Source organism: Cheilinus undulatus, linkage group 6, assembly GCF_018320785.1.
Source record: "Cheilinus undulatus linkage group 6, ASM1832078v1, whole genome shotgun sequence".
NCBI lineage: Eukaryota > Metazoa > Chordata > Actinopteri > Labriformes > Labridae > Cheilinus > Cheilinus undulatus.
In genome coordinates this window covers 16,551,305-16,560,156 of record NC_054870.1, presented here as the reverse complement: position 1 = coordinate 16,560,156, position 8,852 = coordinate 16,551,305, and the positions used below count along the sequence as shown (strand labels likewise).

At 35.1% G+C, this 8,852-nt stretch overlaps 1 long non-coding RNA gene across 1 annotated transcript; it reads left to right on the top strand.

Moving 5' to 3' along the window:
* Positions 1-742: 742 nt before the first annotated feature.
* On the top strand, positions 743-5,166 carry LOC121510627. The gene is made up of 3 exons (XR_005991960.1): positions 743-796; positions 3,429-3,499; positions 5,114-5,166. It is a non-coding gene; the product is annotated as an uncharacterized LOC121510627 (long non-coding RNA).
* The last annotated feature ends 3,686 nt before the right edge of the window (positions 5,167-8,852 follow it).

Here is an 8,852-nt window from a genome sequence, read left to right as displayed (position 1 = left end):
AAAAAACTGGTAATGCTGATTAAGTTCTTCTTACTACAGTCTTTAATTATATTATTATAATTTATATAAAATGACACTACACCAGTGGAGTTTCAGAGAACTAAGTGGTCATTCGTTACTTTTCCTTTATTTCTCATCAGTTTTGACAAGTCAGCCGCACAAGATTTTTCTCTTCAAAACAGAGAGCAGCTGAGGACGGGAAGGAACAAATCCTGCAGAAAACCCTTCACAGGACTCCAAGGGGGCTGGATTCATGTGGTGGAGGTAAGGTTTACTGTTAATATGCACAAACAATCAGCATATCAGATAAATACTTCATTTGGTTATTCAGAATTAGCTGAACTGGCCAAGTATGCCTACACAACAAGGAACTGGTTAATTTTGCTCTCAATGTACAGGAATTAAACATTGAAGATAAAAAATGAATAAACTGACAAAAGTATAAAAAATAAGATTTAGATGTATACAAGCTATTGTTGGTGTTATTTCTACAATAAACAAGTCTATGAGTATTGTTAGTGTGGTTGCAAGATTCACAGAGGATGCAAGGATGCTGACTAGACATGATCAGAATATATAAACAGTTGTATTAAAAATATTTTTTGTAAATATTAGCCTGCTTCAAACCATTTTCTTAGTTAAGTTTTTCAGTCTTCCAGAACCAGATGTGTTTGGATTGGCTTTCAGGGCTCCCCTCAACACAACAAGGAATGACCACCGGCCATCAAACTTTAACATCATAGCAGAGAGACCTGCTCATATCTCTAGTTCAGTGGGTAATCACTGAGAATCAAAGGTAAGAGAAAAACACTGAATGGATGTAACTTGATTTCTCCCTAACAAAGTGAATCTTTTTTTTAAATTATGAGTTCACATGGGTTTGGGACCTGATTTGATGTTTTTGGCTAGTGTTTGGCTGAAGTTATTGTAGCATGACTGCCCAGTCTGTTTAAAAGAAAGTGGTAATATACTTCATGCATTAAGTTTTTTCTTTGACAGGGATTGATGTTCTAACAACACACCCCCTTTTACTAGAGTTAAACACATTTTTTCTGTATTAATGTGCTTTAAAATGTGATGCAAAGTTTTATGTGTATTTTTTTCAATCCAGTGAAATATATGAATGGCAGAAAGTCCTAATCAGGGGGGAAATAATGTTCATGCTGACAAGGACACTTTGGGGCAGACGGAGGACTTTAGCTGTAAAATGAGAGAGGTCAGCAGTGAAATGATCCAAAGCAACTTGTGGATGACAACAGTATTAGCATAACAGTCTGTTTATATTTAGATTTTTACCTCATTCTAAATGAATCAATCCAAAATAAATGTTACATTTAACATTAGAATCAAAATTAGTCAGTCTTTGTATTGCCACTTCATAACTGGAGTGACACTTCACAAAGAGGGCAGGTCTAGACTGTACTCTCTGTTGTGGTTTATTATAAATGTAGAGGATGTACTAAATTAGGTCATGCTGTAACTGCAACACTCAAACATATGGTTGATATACAAATAATCAGAAATTGTTAAAAGTAGAAAGAAAAAAATAGGAGTGGCATGGTGGCAAGTCTCTTCTTTAGAAAAACTGTTTGATCAAGTATTAACATGGCTGTGGACCTACGCTCTACACCTGTAATGAAGGTCAAATCATTTCCCACTTCTAGGGCTCAATAAATACATCAGTTGTCAAATATAACTCTGACCCCTATCTTAACAGAATATTATGCTTCATGTGAAGACAGATAATCTAAATTTAATGTAATTAGCATTTCTTCCTGTTTTTACATGTGACTACACTGTAATCACAGATTTCTTTCTTGATTTTATGTTTGATTTTAAATGTATGTTTTTTCTTTTTATGTATGATTCATTTCAGGTCTTTCTGAGGGAAAATTTTGAAGGTGTTTATGTTTGAGACCTTTAGGTATAGAAAAGACTTTTTTCGTCTTGCCAGATGTCTAGTTAAGGGATGTACTCTGTTGCAGAAGAGCCACTGACTTCCCTAAGAGTGGAAGCACATAAGCACACAGAAGTTGTCATAGTGCTATCTTAAATGAATTTCTCTGAATCAGAGGTAGGAAAAGTATCAGACTGTTGTACTCAAGTAAAAGTACAGTCTACAGTTACTCTGTTTATAGCTTGCTTGAGTAGAAGTAAAAGTACTGGTCTATAAATCTACTCAAGTAAAAGGAAAAAGTAAGTCATTTAAAACTTACTCTAAGTACTGAGTGGCTACTTGTGATACCCACAGGGCTTTCACATTGAAATCTGACCTCTCCTTAATGTGCAACAACAACAACAAAATATGGACCTCCAACTAGGTTGCTTATTATAAGGTTGACCTAACCTAAAGTACAATGCAGGAGCTGTGTAGGGAGGAAATATTGAATCATTCTCTGCTATGTGCATGTACTGACTGTCATGTGTTGTGAAAGCTAAACTGGTAATTTTCATGTTGTTGGCAGAAAGCTTGGAACTCCTGGTTGTGGCGTTTAGTGTCATTTTTTTTTTTTTAACCTAGCACACAATGCTTTTTCAAATGTAATTAAGCAAAATACTGCAATGAAATATACTTCAGTAAAAGTAAAAGTAGTAATTTTAAGGATATTACTCCTACTATACTATTCTTGTTATGACTATTGCGGTCATGTGGTGATTTCATAATCATCATTTGTGTGCTCTGTGTTTTTTTGGCTGTGTAAAGCACTTTGACTGCTGTCTGTGAAAATTGCTATACAAATAATCTTTACTTAATTACTTTAAAAATGACTCAAAAAAGTACACAAAAAAGCTACTTGGTTACAGTACTGTGTGTAAATGTAATCAGTTACTCTTCACCACTGCTCTGAAATGATCTGATGTATGTTCATACATTTACAGCCAGTCCCTCTGCTGAAAGGCTGACTACCACACAGTGAATCAGTACTATGACAAAAAAAAAAAAAAATAGGACCTGATCGCCTGTTTATCAACATCAAACTAAGCAATTGTTTCAACACCAAACCAATATAAAGAAATTAATAAGGGTTTGATAATTTAACAGTACTTAGACATAAGTAATACAGTTGCAGTTATCCAAAGCTTGATCCAAAAGAGGCAACAGGACATTGTTAAAGTTCTTTAAAGAGCCTGAGCCCAGTCCAGTTTTCTCTTTTTGATCAAGCTTTGGATGACCATGGTCTGGATAAATGAGATCCTACAGAGACATAGTCACAGCATCTTTATTTCCAAATATCAATATATATGTTCTGTGGAGAGTATAAATAACACATTAACCAAATGATGAACACTGGGCTACTGCAAACATTCAGAGTAGACTGTTGTCACTATGATGAGCTTTAAGCATTTTTTTGTATCTTTGTCCTGCTCTACAATCAGTTGAGTAGTAGTTTGTGAATCAATGAGCTGATACTGATTCTGTCTTCCAGGTGGGCCTGGCTTCCCTTCCTTTCAGACAGACTTCCATCAGTCTAGAGCCACCATCATCTAACCAAAACAGGTGGGTCTAAGATGATGACTGGCACATGAGTGAGTTTAAGACATGGGTTCTCAAAGTGCTGCCCACGGGCCAATGGCGGCCCGCAATTGTTAAATGTTTTTGTTAAATGTCTGTTTTTTCCATTTTTTTTCCCCTTCGGAGGCCCTCAGTCTAATGTTGGGTTCCTAAATAGGCCCTCAGCTATCAAAACTTCGAGAACCCCTGGTTTAAGACTTGATAATTGATGCTGGCTGTTGGCTGTTTCATTTCTTGACAAAACGGTACCACACATTCACAGAAATGTTGAAGCTTCAATATCCCAGCTCTTTTCTCCATTCTGTCCGTTTCTTATTGCTCAGTGCTGCATCACACATTTTTTTGATCTGATTGGCTGTTGCATTGTCCATCACCATTGGTAATGCACTGTCGGAACAGAGAATCAGCGACAATGTTGGAGCTATGCTCATACCTGGCAGTGCGAGGCTAACCCTACAATAATTTTTCAGTTTCATAATGCAAATGAGTCCAGCCATGTTAGGCCAGTTTAATAATAAACTTCATTTCTATTATTTCTGTGAATTGTGAACCTTTATAACACTACTGTGCTATTTTTCCATCAGTGAAATGGAAGTGTCAATATTTTCTTTGCTTTCATGCAACACTGATGTCACCTCACTGACACGACAGAGGGGACTTTAGCGTACCCCTGCTAAGTTGTCTTTATCATGTTCCTTAATGAATAATCCGCCTTATTATGACCATTTCACATATTATCACCTTGTAAAAACAGTATAACCCACACTTTCACACTTTTAATTTCCTCTAATAATGAGGTCCAGCACACAACATCCAGGCAAAGTCAGTGGAGACATTGAATCAATGTCTAAAAATGGCAGTTCTTGTAATTTTCCTACATGTAAAAGCCAGTCCCTTTAACTCTTTGATTATTGCAAAAAATAATTTAAGTTTAATTTCTGAGAACTCCGTTACTTTCCTCTGAACTAGTCAACAAGTAACTTGTTTGAAAATTATTTCAGATTTAATAAAAAGCAATCAAGTTTGTGTACGTATGTGTATATAAGCATAAATCTATATAAATTTATATTTGATAAAGGAAATAAAATTGTTAATGAATTTCTAATTCTGATAATAGCAAATTAGTGAATTAGGGAGAAGGGGTGGCATTAATACGTGTTTACTTCCTCCCACTTCTTTTTGGATGTATAAATCAAATAGTTACATGTGACATTTGAAATGCACTGTATTTTTTATTTTTAGTTCTTTTTTTTGTCTAAGAGCATTATTTGCTTTCATTGTATGACCACTTGCACTCTGTTTTACACATTCAAAATAAATATCTATCTATGGAGAATTTAAAAAAAGTATGCTGACCACCTGTACTTTACATTTATCTGTTGAAGTTTAGACAGCCAATGCTGTTTTGTCTGTTTCTAATCTTGTCTTTATTGTATCCATTAACAGAATAAAATCTGTAAAATTTAACATTGTCACTCTTTGTATTAAGACGCCTGTTAAGAGTCATATATATATATATATATACACACACATGCTTACACACACACGTTAATTTCACCCAGCCTGCTCTAAGATGTATTATCTTGTTATCCTTCACAGATGGAGATTGTTCATGCTGTATCGTCCTCTTCACTTTTGATGACAAGAAGAAGAGTTCAGATGGAAGTGGCAAAAGTTGGGACTGTGAAACAAATTTACAAATTGAGGTCACATGGTCCAGTGGAATGTTTTTCAGACATATGACTTCACTGCATGTCTGAAAGCATCCTGAAAACATCTAGAACTTTAAAAATGCTTGAAAACATGTTACACTTCCTGTACTTGGAGCTAAATTGTCATTACGGTTTAATGTCTTCCCAAACCCAGACACCCTCTGAAACATTGAAAGTCTTCTACAAAGTTTTGTAGTTCATCGTTGTTATGACATGAGGGACCTTCTCTCGGGTGTTAGGGCTACAGCTATGGTTACAGCTTGAACTTTAGCACAACATATAACTTTGTTTTAATATCTTCTTTTTCTTAGGTTTGACTTATTTTTGCTAAACGATGATGAGCCATAATTCACATGCTGAATTTTAAATTAACTTTTGACAGTCATTAGAATGTTCTAGTCAGTAGAATTAGGACAATCTGCGTGTCTGAAATGACTGGATATGTACTGTGCATTTCATGGTGTGATATTAACATGATAAGATGCAATAAAACATAAAACACAAGTTTAACTGTGCAGAATGTTCTTTTAATTTCAGAGAAATGTCCAGAAATACAGTATATGCTACTGAATTACACTGCTCCTGAAAAGATTAAAAAATAAGTCAGAGATGGAAAATAGTGGTTTAAATTAAACAAAAAATATGTGTAAGCAGAGACTGGCAACCCACCAGAGGAAGAAGAAAGAAGAAATGTTGGCAGCTTAGAAAAAATACAGGACGAGATAGATATGCACCTGTTATAGAAGTATTTCTATGTTTTAGCTGCTAAGAATCTATGCACATTTTTAAAACAATTTTTCATACTGTTAAGCATACAGACCACGTATGTGAGGAGTAGTGAGATGATTGATGAAGAAGGAAGAACACATGGGTCTGATGCTCACTTACATCTCCATGTCTTTGAGTTTATCTCTTTCTGTTGACTTTAGGTTTAATGGGAACACTGTACTGGGTGGGGCTGAATACAGCAGGACCTGGATTATTTTAGTAAGATCTCATAGGCCTAATCAGTTGAAACCTACCTGTTTTATCTGTAAGACTGACTTACAAAACAAAAAGCTTATTACATCATTAATTGTGGGCAAAAATGTAACTTTTGATTTAAAAAAGCTTCAGTGAATGAAACTGGGTAAAAATGCCCTAATATATTTGCTTCTGAGATGTGTTAATGGATGAAGGTGAATGTAGTGGAGGGGTAAAATAGCATTCAAGGCTCATGAATGACAATGTATTACAGTAGTAAGTATTTAAGTAGTTTCAGACAATCTGTGGAGGAAAAGTGGAATATGTGGACTTAAGGTAAGTACCCTAACCCTAAACAAAGCCCTATAAGCCATCATCTAAGCCTAAATCCCCCTTATTTTATACTCCCCTTGATCAAAAACAAACAAAAGAACATATAAACAAACATGAAAACAAATAAACCAACAAAAGATAAATAAACAAATTTCTAAATTTTATGGAGATGGGTGTTCAAAGCGTCCCCTGACACTCCACTTCTTCTCCTGTCCCAAGATTTTTGGAATGTTTAAGTTTTTGACATAGAGCTACAATACATATATCGTTGGAAAGGTCTTATCATGGGGAGAAACATAACAGAAGATGAGGTCTCTACATGACCCCTGCTGTGAGATAATGACCTTTGAACCTTTACCTCAGGGCATTTTTGAAGGCTTATAACTCAACAATAAAAGGGACTACAGACATGAGACCAACTGTAATAGAAAGGTCTTGACCCCAACTATCATGTGGGGTCAATGAACAACAGGGGGCGCTATCAGCAATGTGGAAAACATGGTTAAAACACATTTTCTCCAATTTAACAGTTATTTTATAAAACAATTCTTACATAGATGTGTTCAGCATCCACTTAAACCCCCACTAGATCCTGAATTTAGTTCTAGAACCATTCCATAACGGAATAATAGCTAAAAATTTAAATAAACTACAATTCCCTACAGCCGCAGCATGCAGCCTGAACGTAATCAGCGCCATATTTGTAGTTCTTTATGGTTTCTAAACTAGGGTACAAAATAGGGTCATAAAACATAATTCCCCTTCAAATATCAATCATTTCATACAGCCGAAATACTATTAATATAACAAGAAGATGATCTATTTCACTCTAAAGTCCTGATATCACCGTTTGTCTGAGATTTTGCCGTTTTATCTAAAAACGGCCGTTTGGGCGGAGGGTCCGCCATTTTTGCAAACCACGTCCATAAATAGGGTCATAAAAACGTATTTCTGCTTACTTTATGTAAACATTACTACTGCCGAAATAACATATTACTGACTAAAAACCTTTGAAACTAAAGGTTTAGTCTTATTTCACATATTTTGGCTGTTATTCTCAAATTGCTGTTTGTTTGCTAGCTCTTCTTGTTTTATCATATCAAACGTAATTTTTCACATATTTACTTAATCTATAGAATATTTGTTACAGCCGAAGTTGTAGTTACAGGCTATTTAGAAGCAGCATGTAAAGAAAGGATTGCTTTGTTGATTAATTTAACATATTTCTGATAAAACAAGATGCAAATATGTTGAGATTCTAATAATACGCTAATAATAGAGGGGTATCCATGTAGAAATCTACTGAAAAATAGGCAAGCATGTCTTAATTGCCAAAAATGCCTCAGTTGATCACATTTATTTCCATAAAACAATTTTAGGATAGTTCTCTTCAATTTTTACTTCTATATAATGTTAAACAACCTCCAATAAAGTATTAAGTATTGATCCAATGGCACCTTGATTAGTTGGATTATAAGTTCTAAGATTAAAAAATATAACAGCAACAATACATCTAAAGAAACACTTTATTATACAGAAAGAGCAATCAAAATACAGTTTTTTGTGTGTGTAAATGAAACTATCAGCAACACCATTTAAATTACAAAAAAGGAGTAATCCTGAGATGTAACAGGCAGACTGAATATGTCCTGCAGGACAAAAAATAAAGAGCATTATGCATTTTAATATTTCACAACACAAGTCTCACAGCTATGGGTCCTGTAACTTGGAATAAAGGATCAGTTTGACAAAGAGACATGATTTATAGAAGAACTAAGGTACAGAAATGGTGTATTGTAAATTTATAAACGGGGAAAAAATAGACTTTCATCCTTGTTATTTTTCATATCTCTTAGTATGTCATCTTATAATTTTGTCACTGTTGTAGGTTTTAGCTTTCTATAAAGGGTCCCAGGCACAGTTTGTAAAAAATACAACACCATCACTCTAACAGCAAAATTGCAAATCTGACCCAATAAATGGTTAAGTTCAGTCAGTCAGATGATGATGATCATCATCATCATCATATAAGTGTGAGTCCTAGGGGCTGAGACAGGCAGGGACTGTCCAAGGTGATGTCACTTTGAAGGGGATCAACCTCTGGTGGGTGGTAAACATTTATGTAGTGGTATCTAGCCATTTTTCCACCTGTTCGAGGAGCTGGATGAGAGCAGCTATTCTATCCAGCTGTCTTGTGCCATCAGCAGTAGAGTGCTTGCTATGAAGGGAAGTGGTCCATCACACTTTTCATGACTGACGAGACTGATCGAACAATTGTTTATGTAAAAAAAAATGATGATAGACAAATGTGCAACGTCTGTAGAGATAAA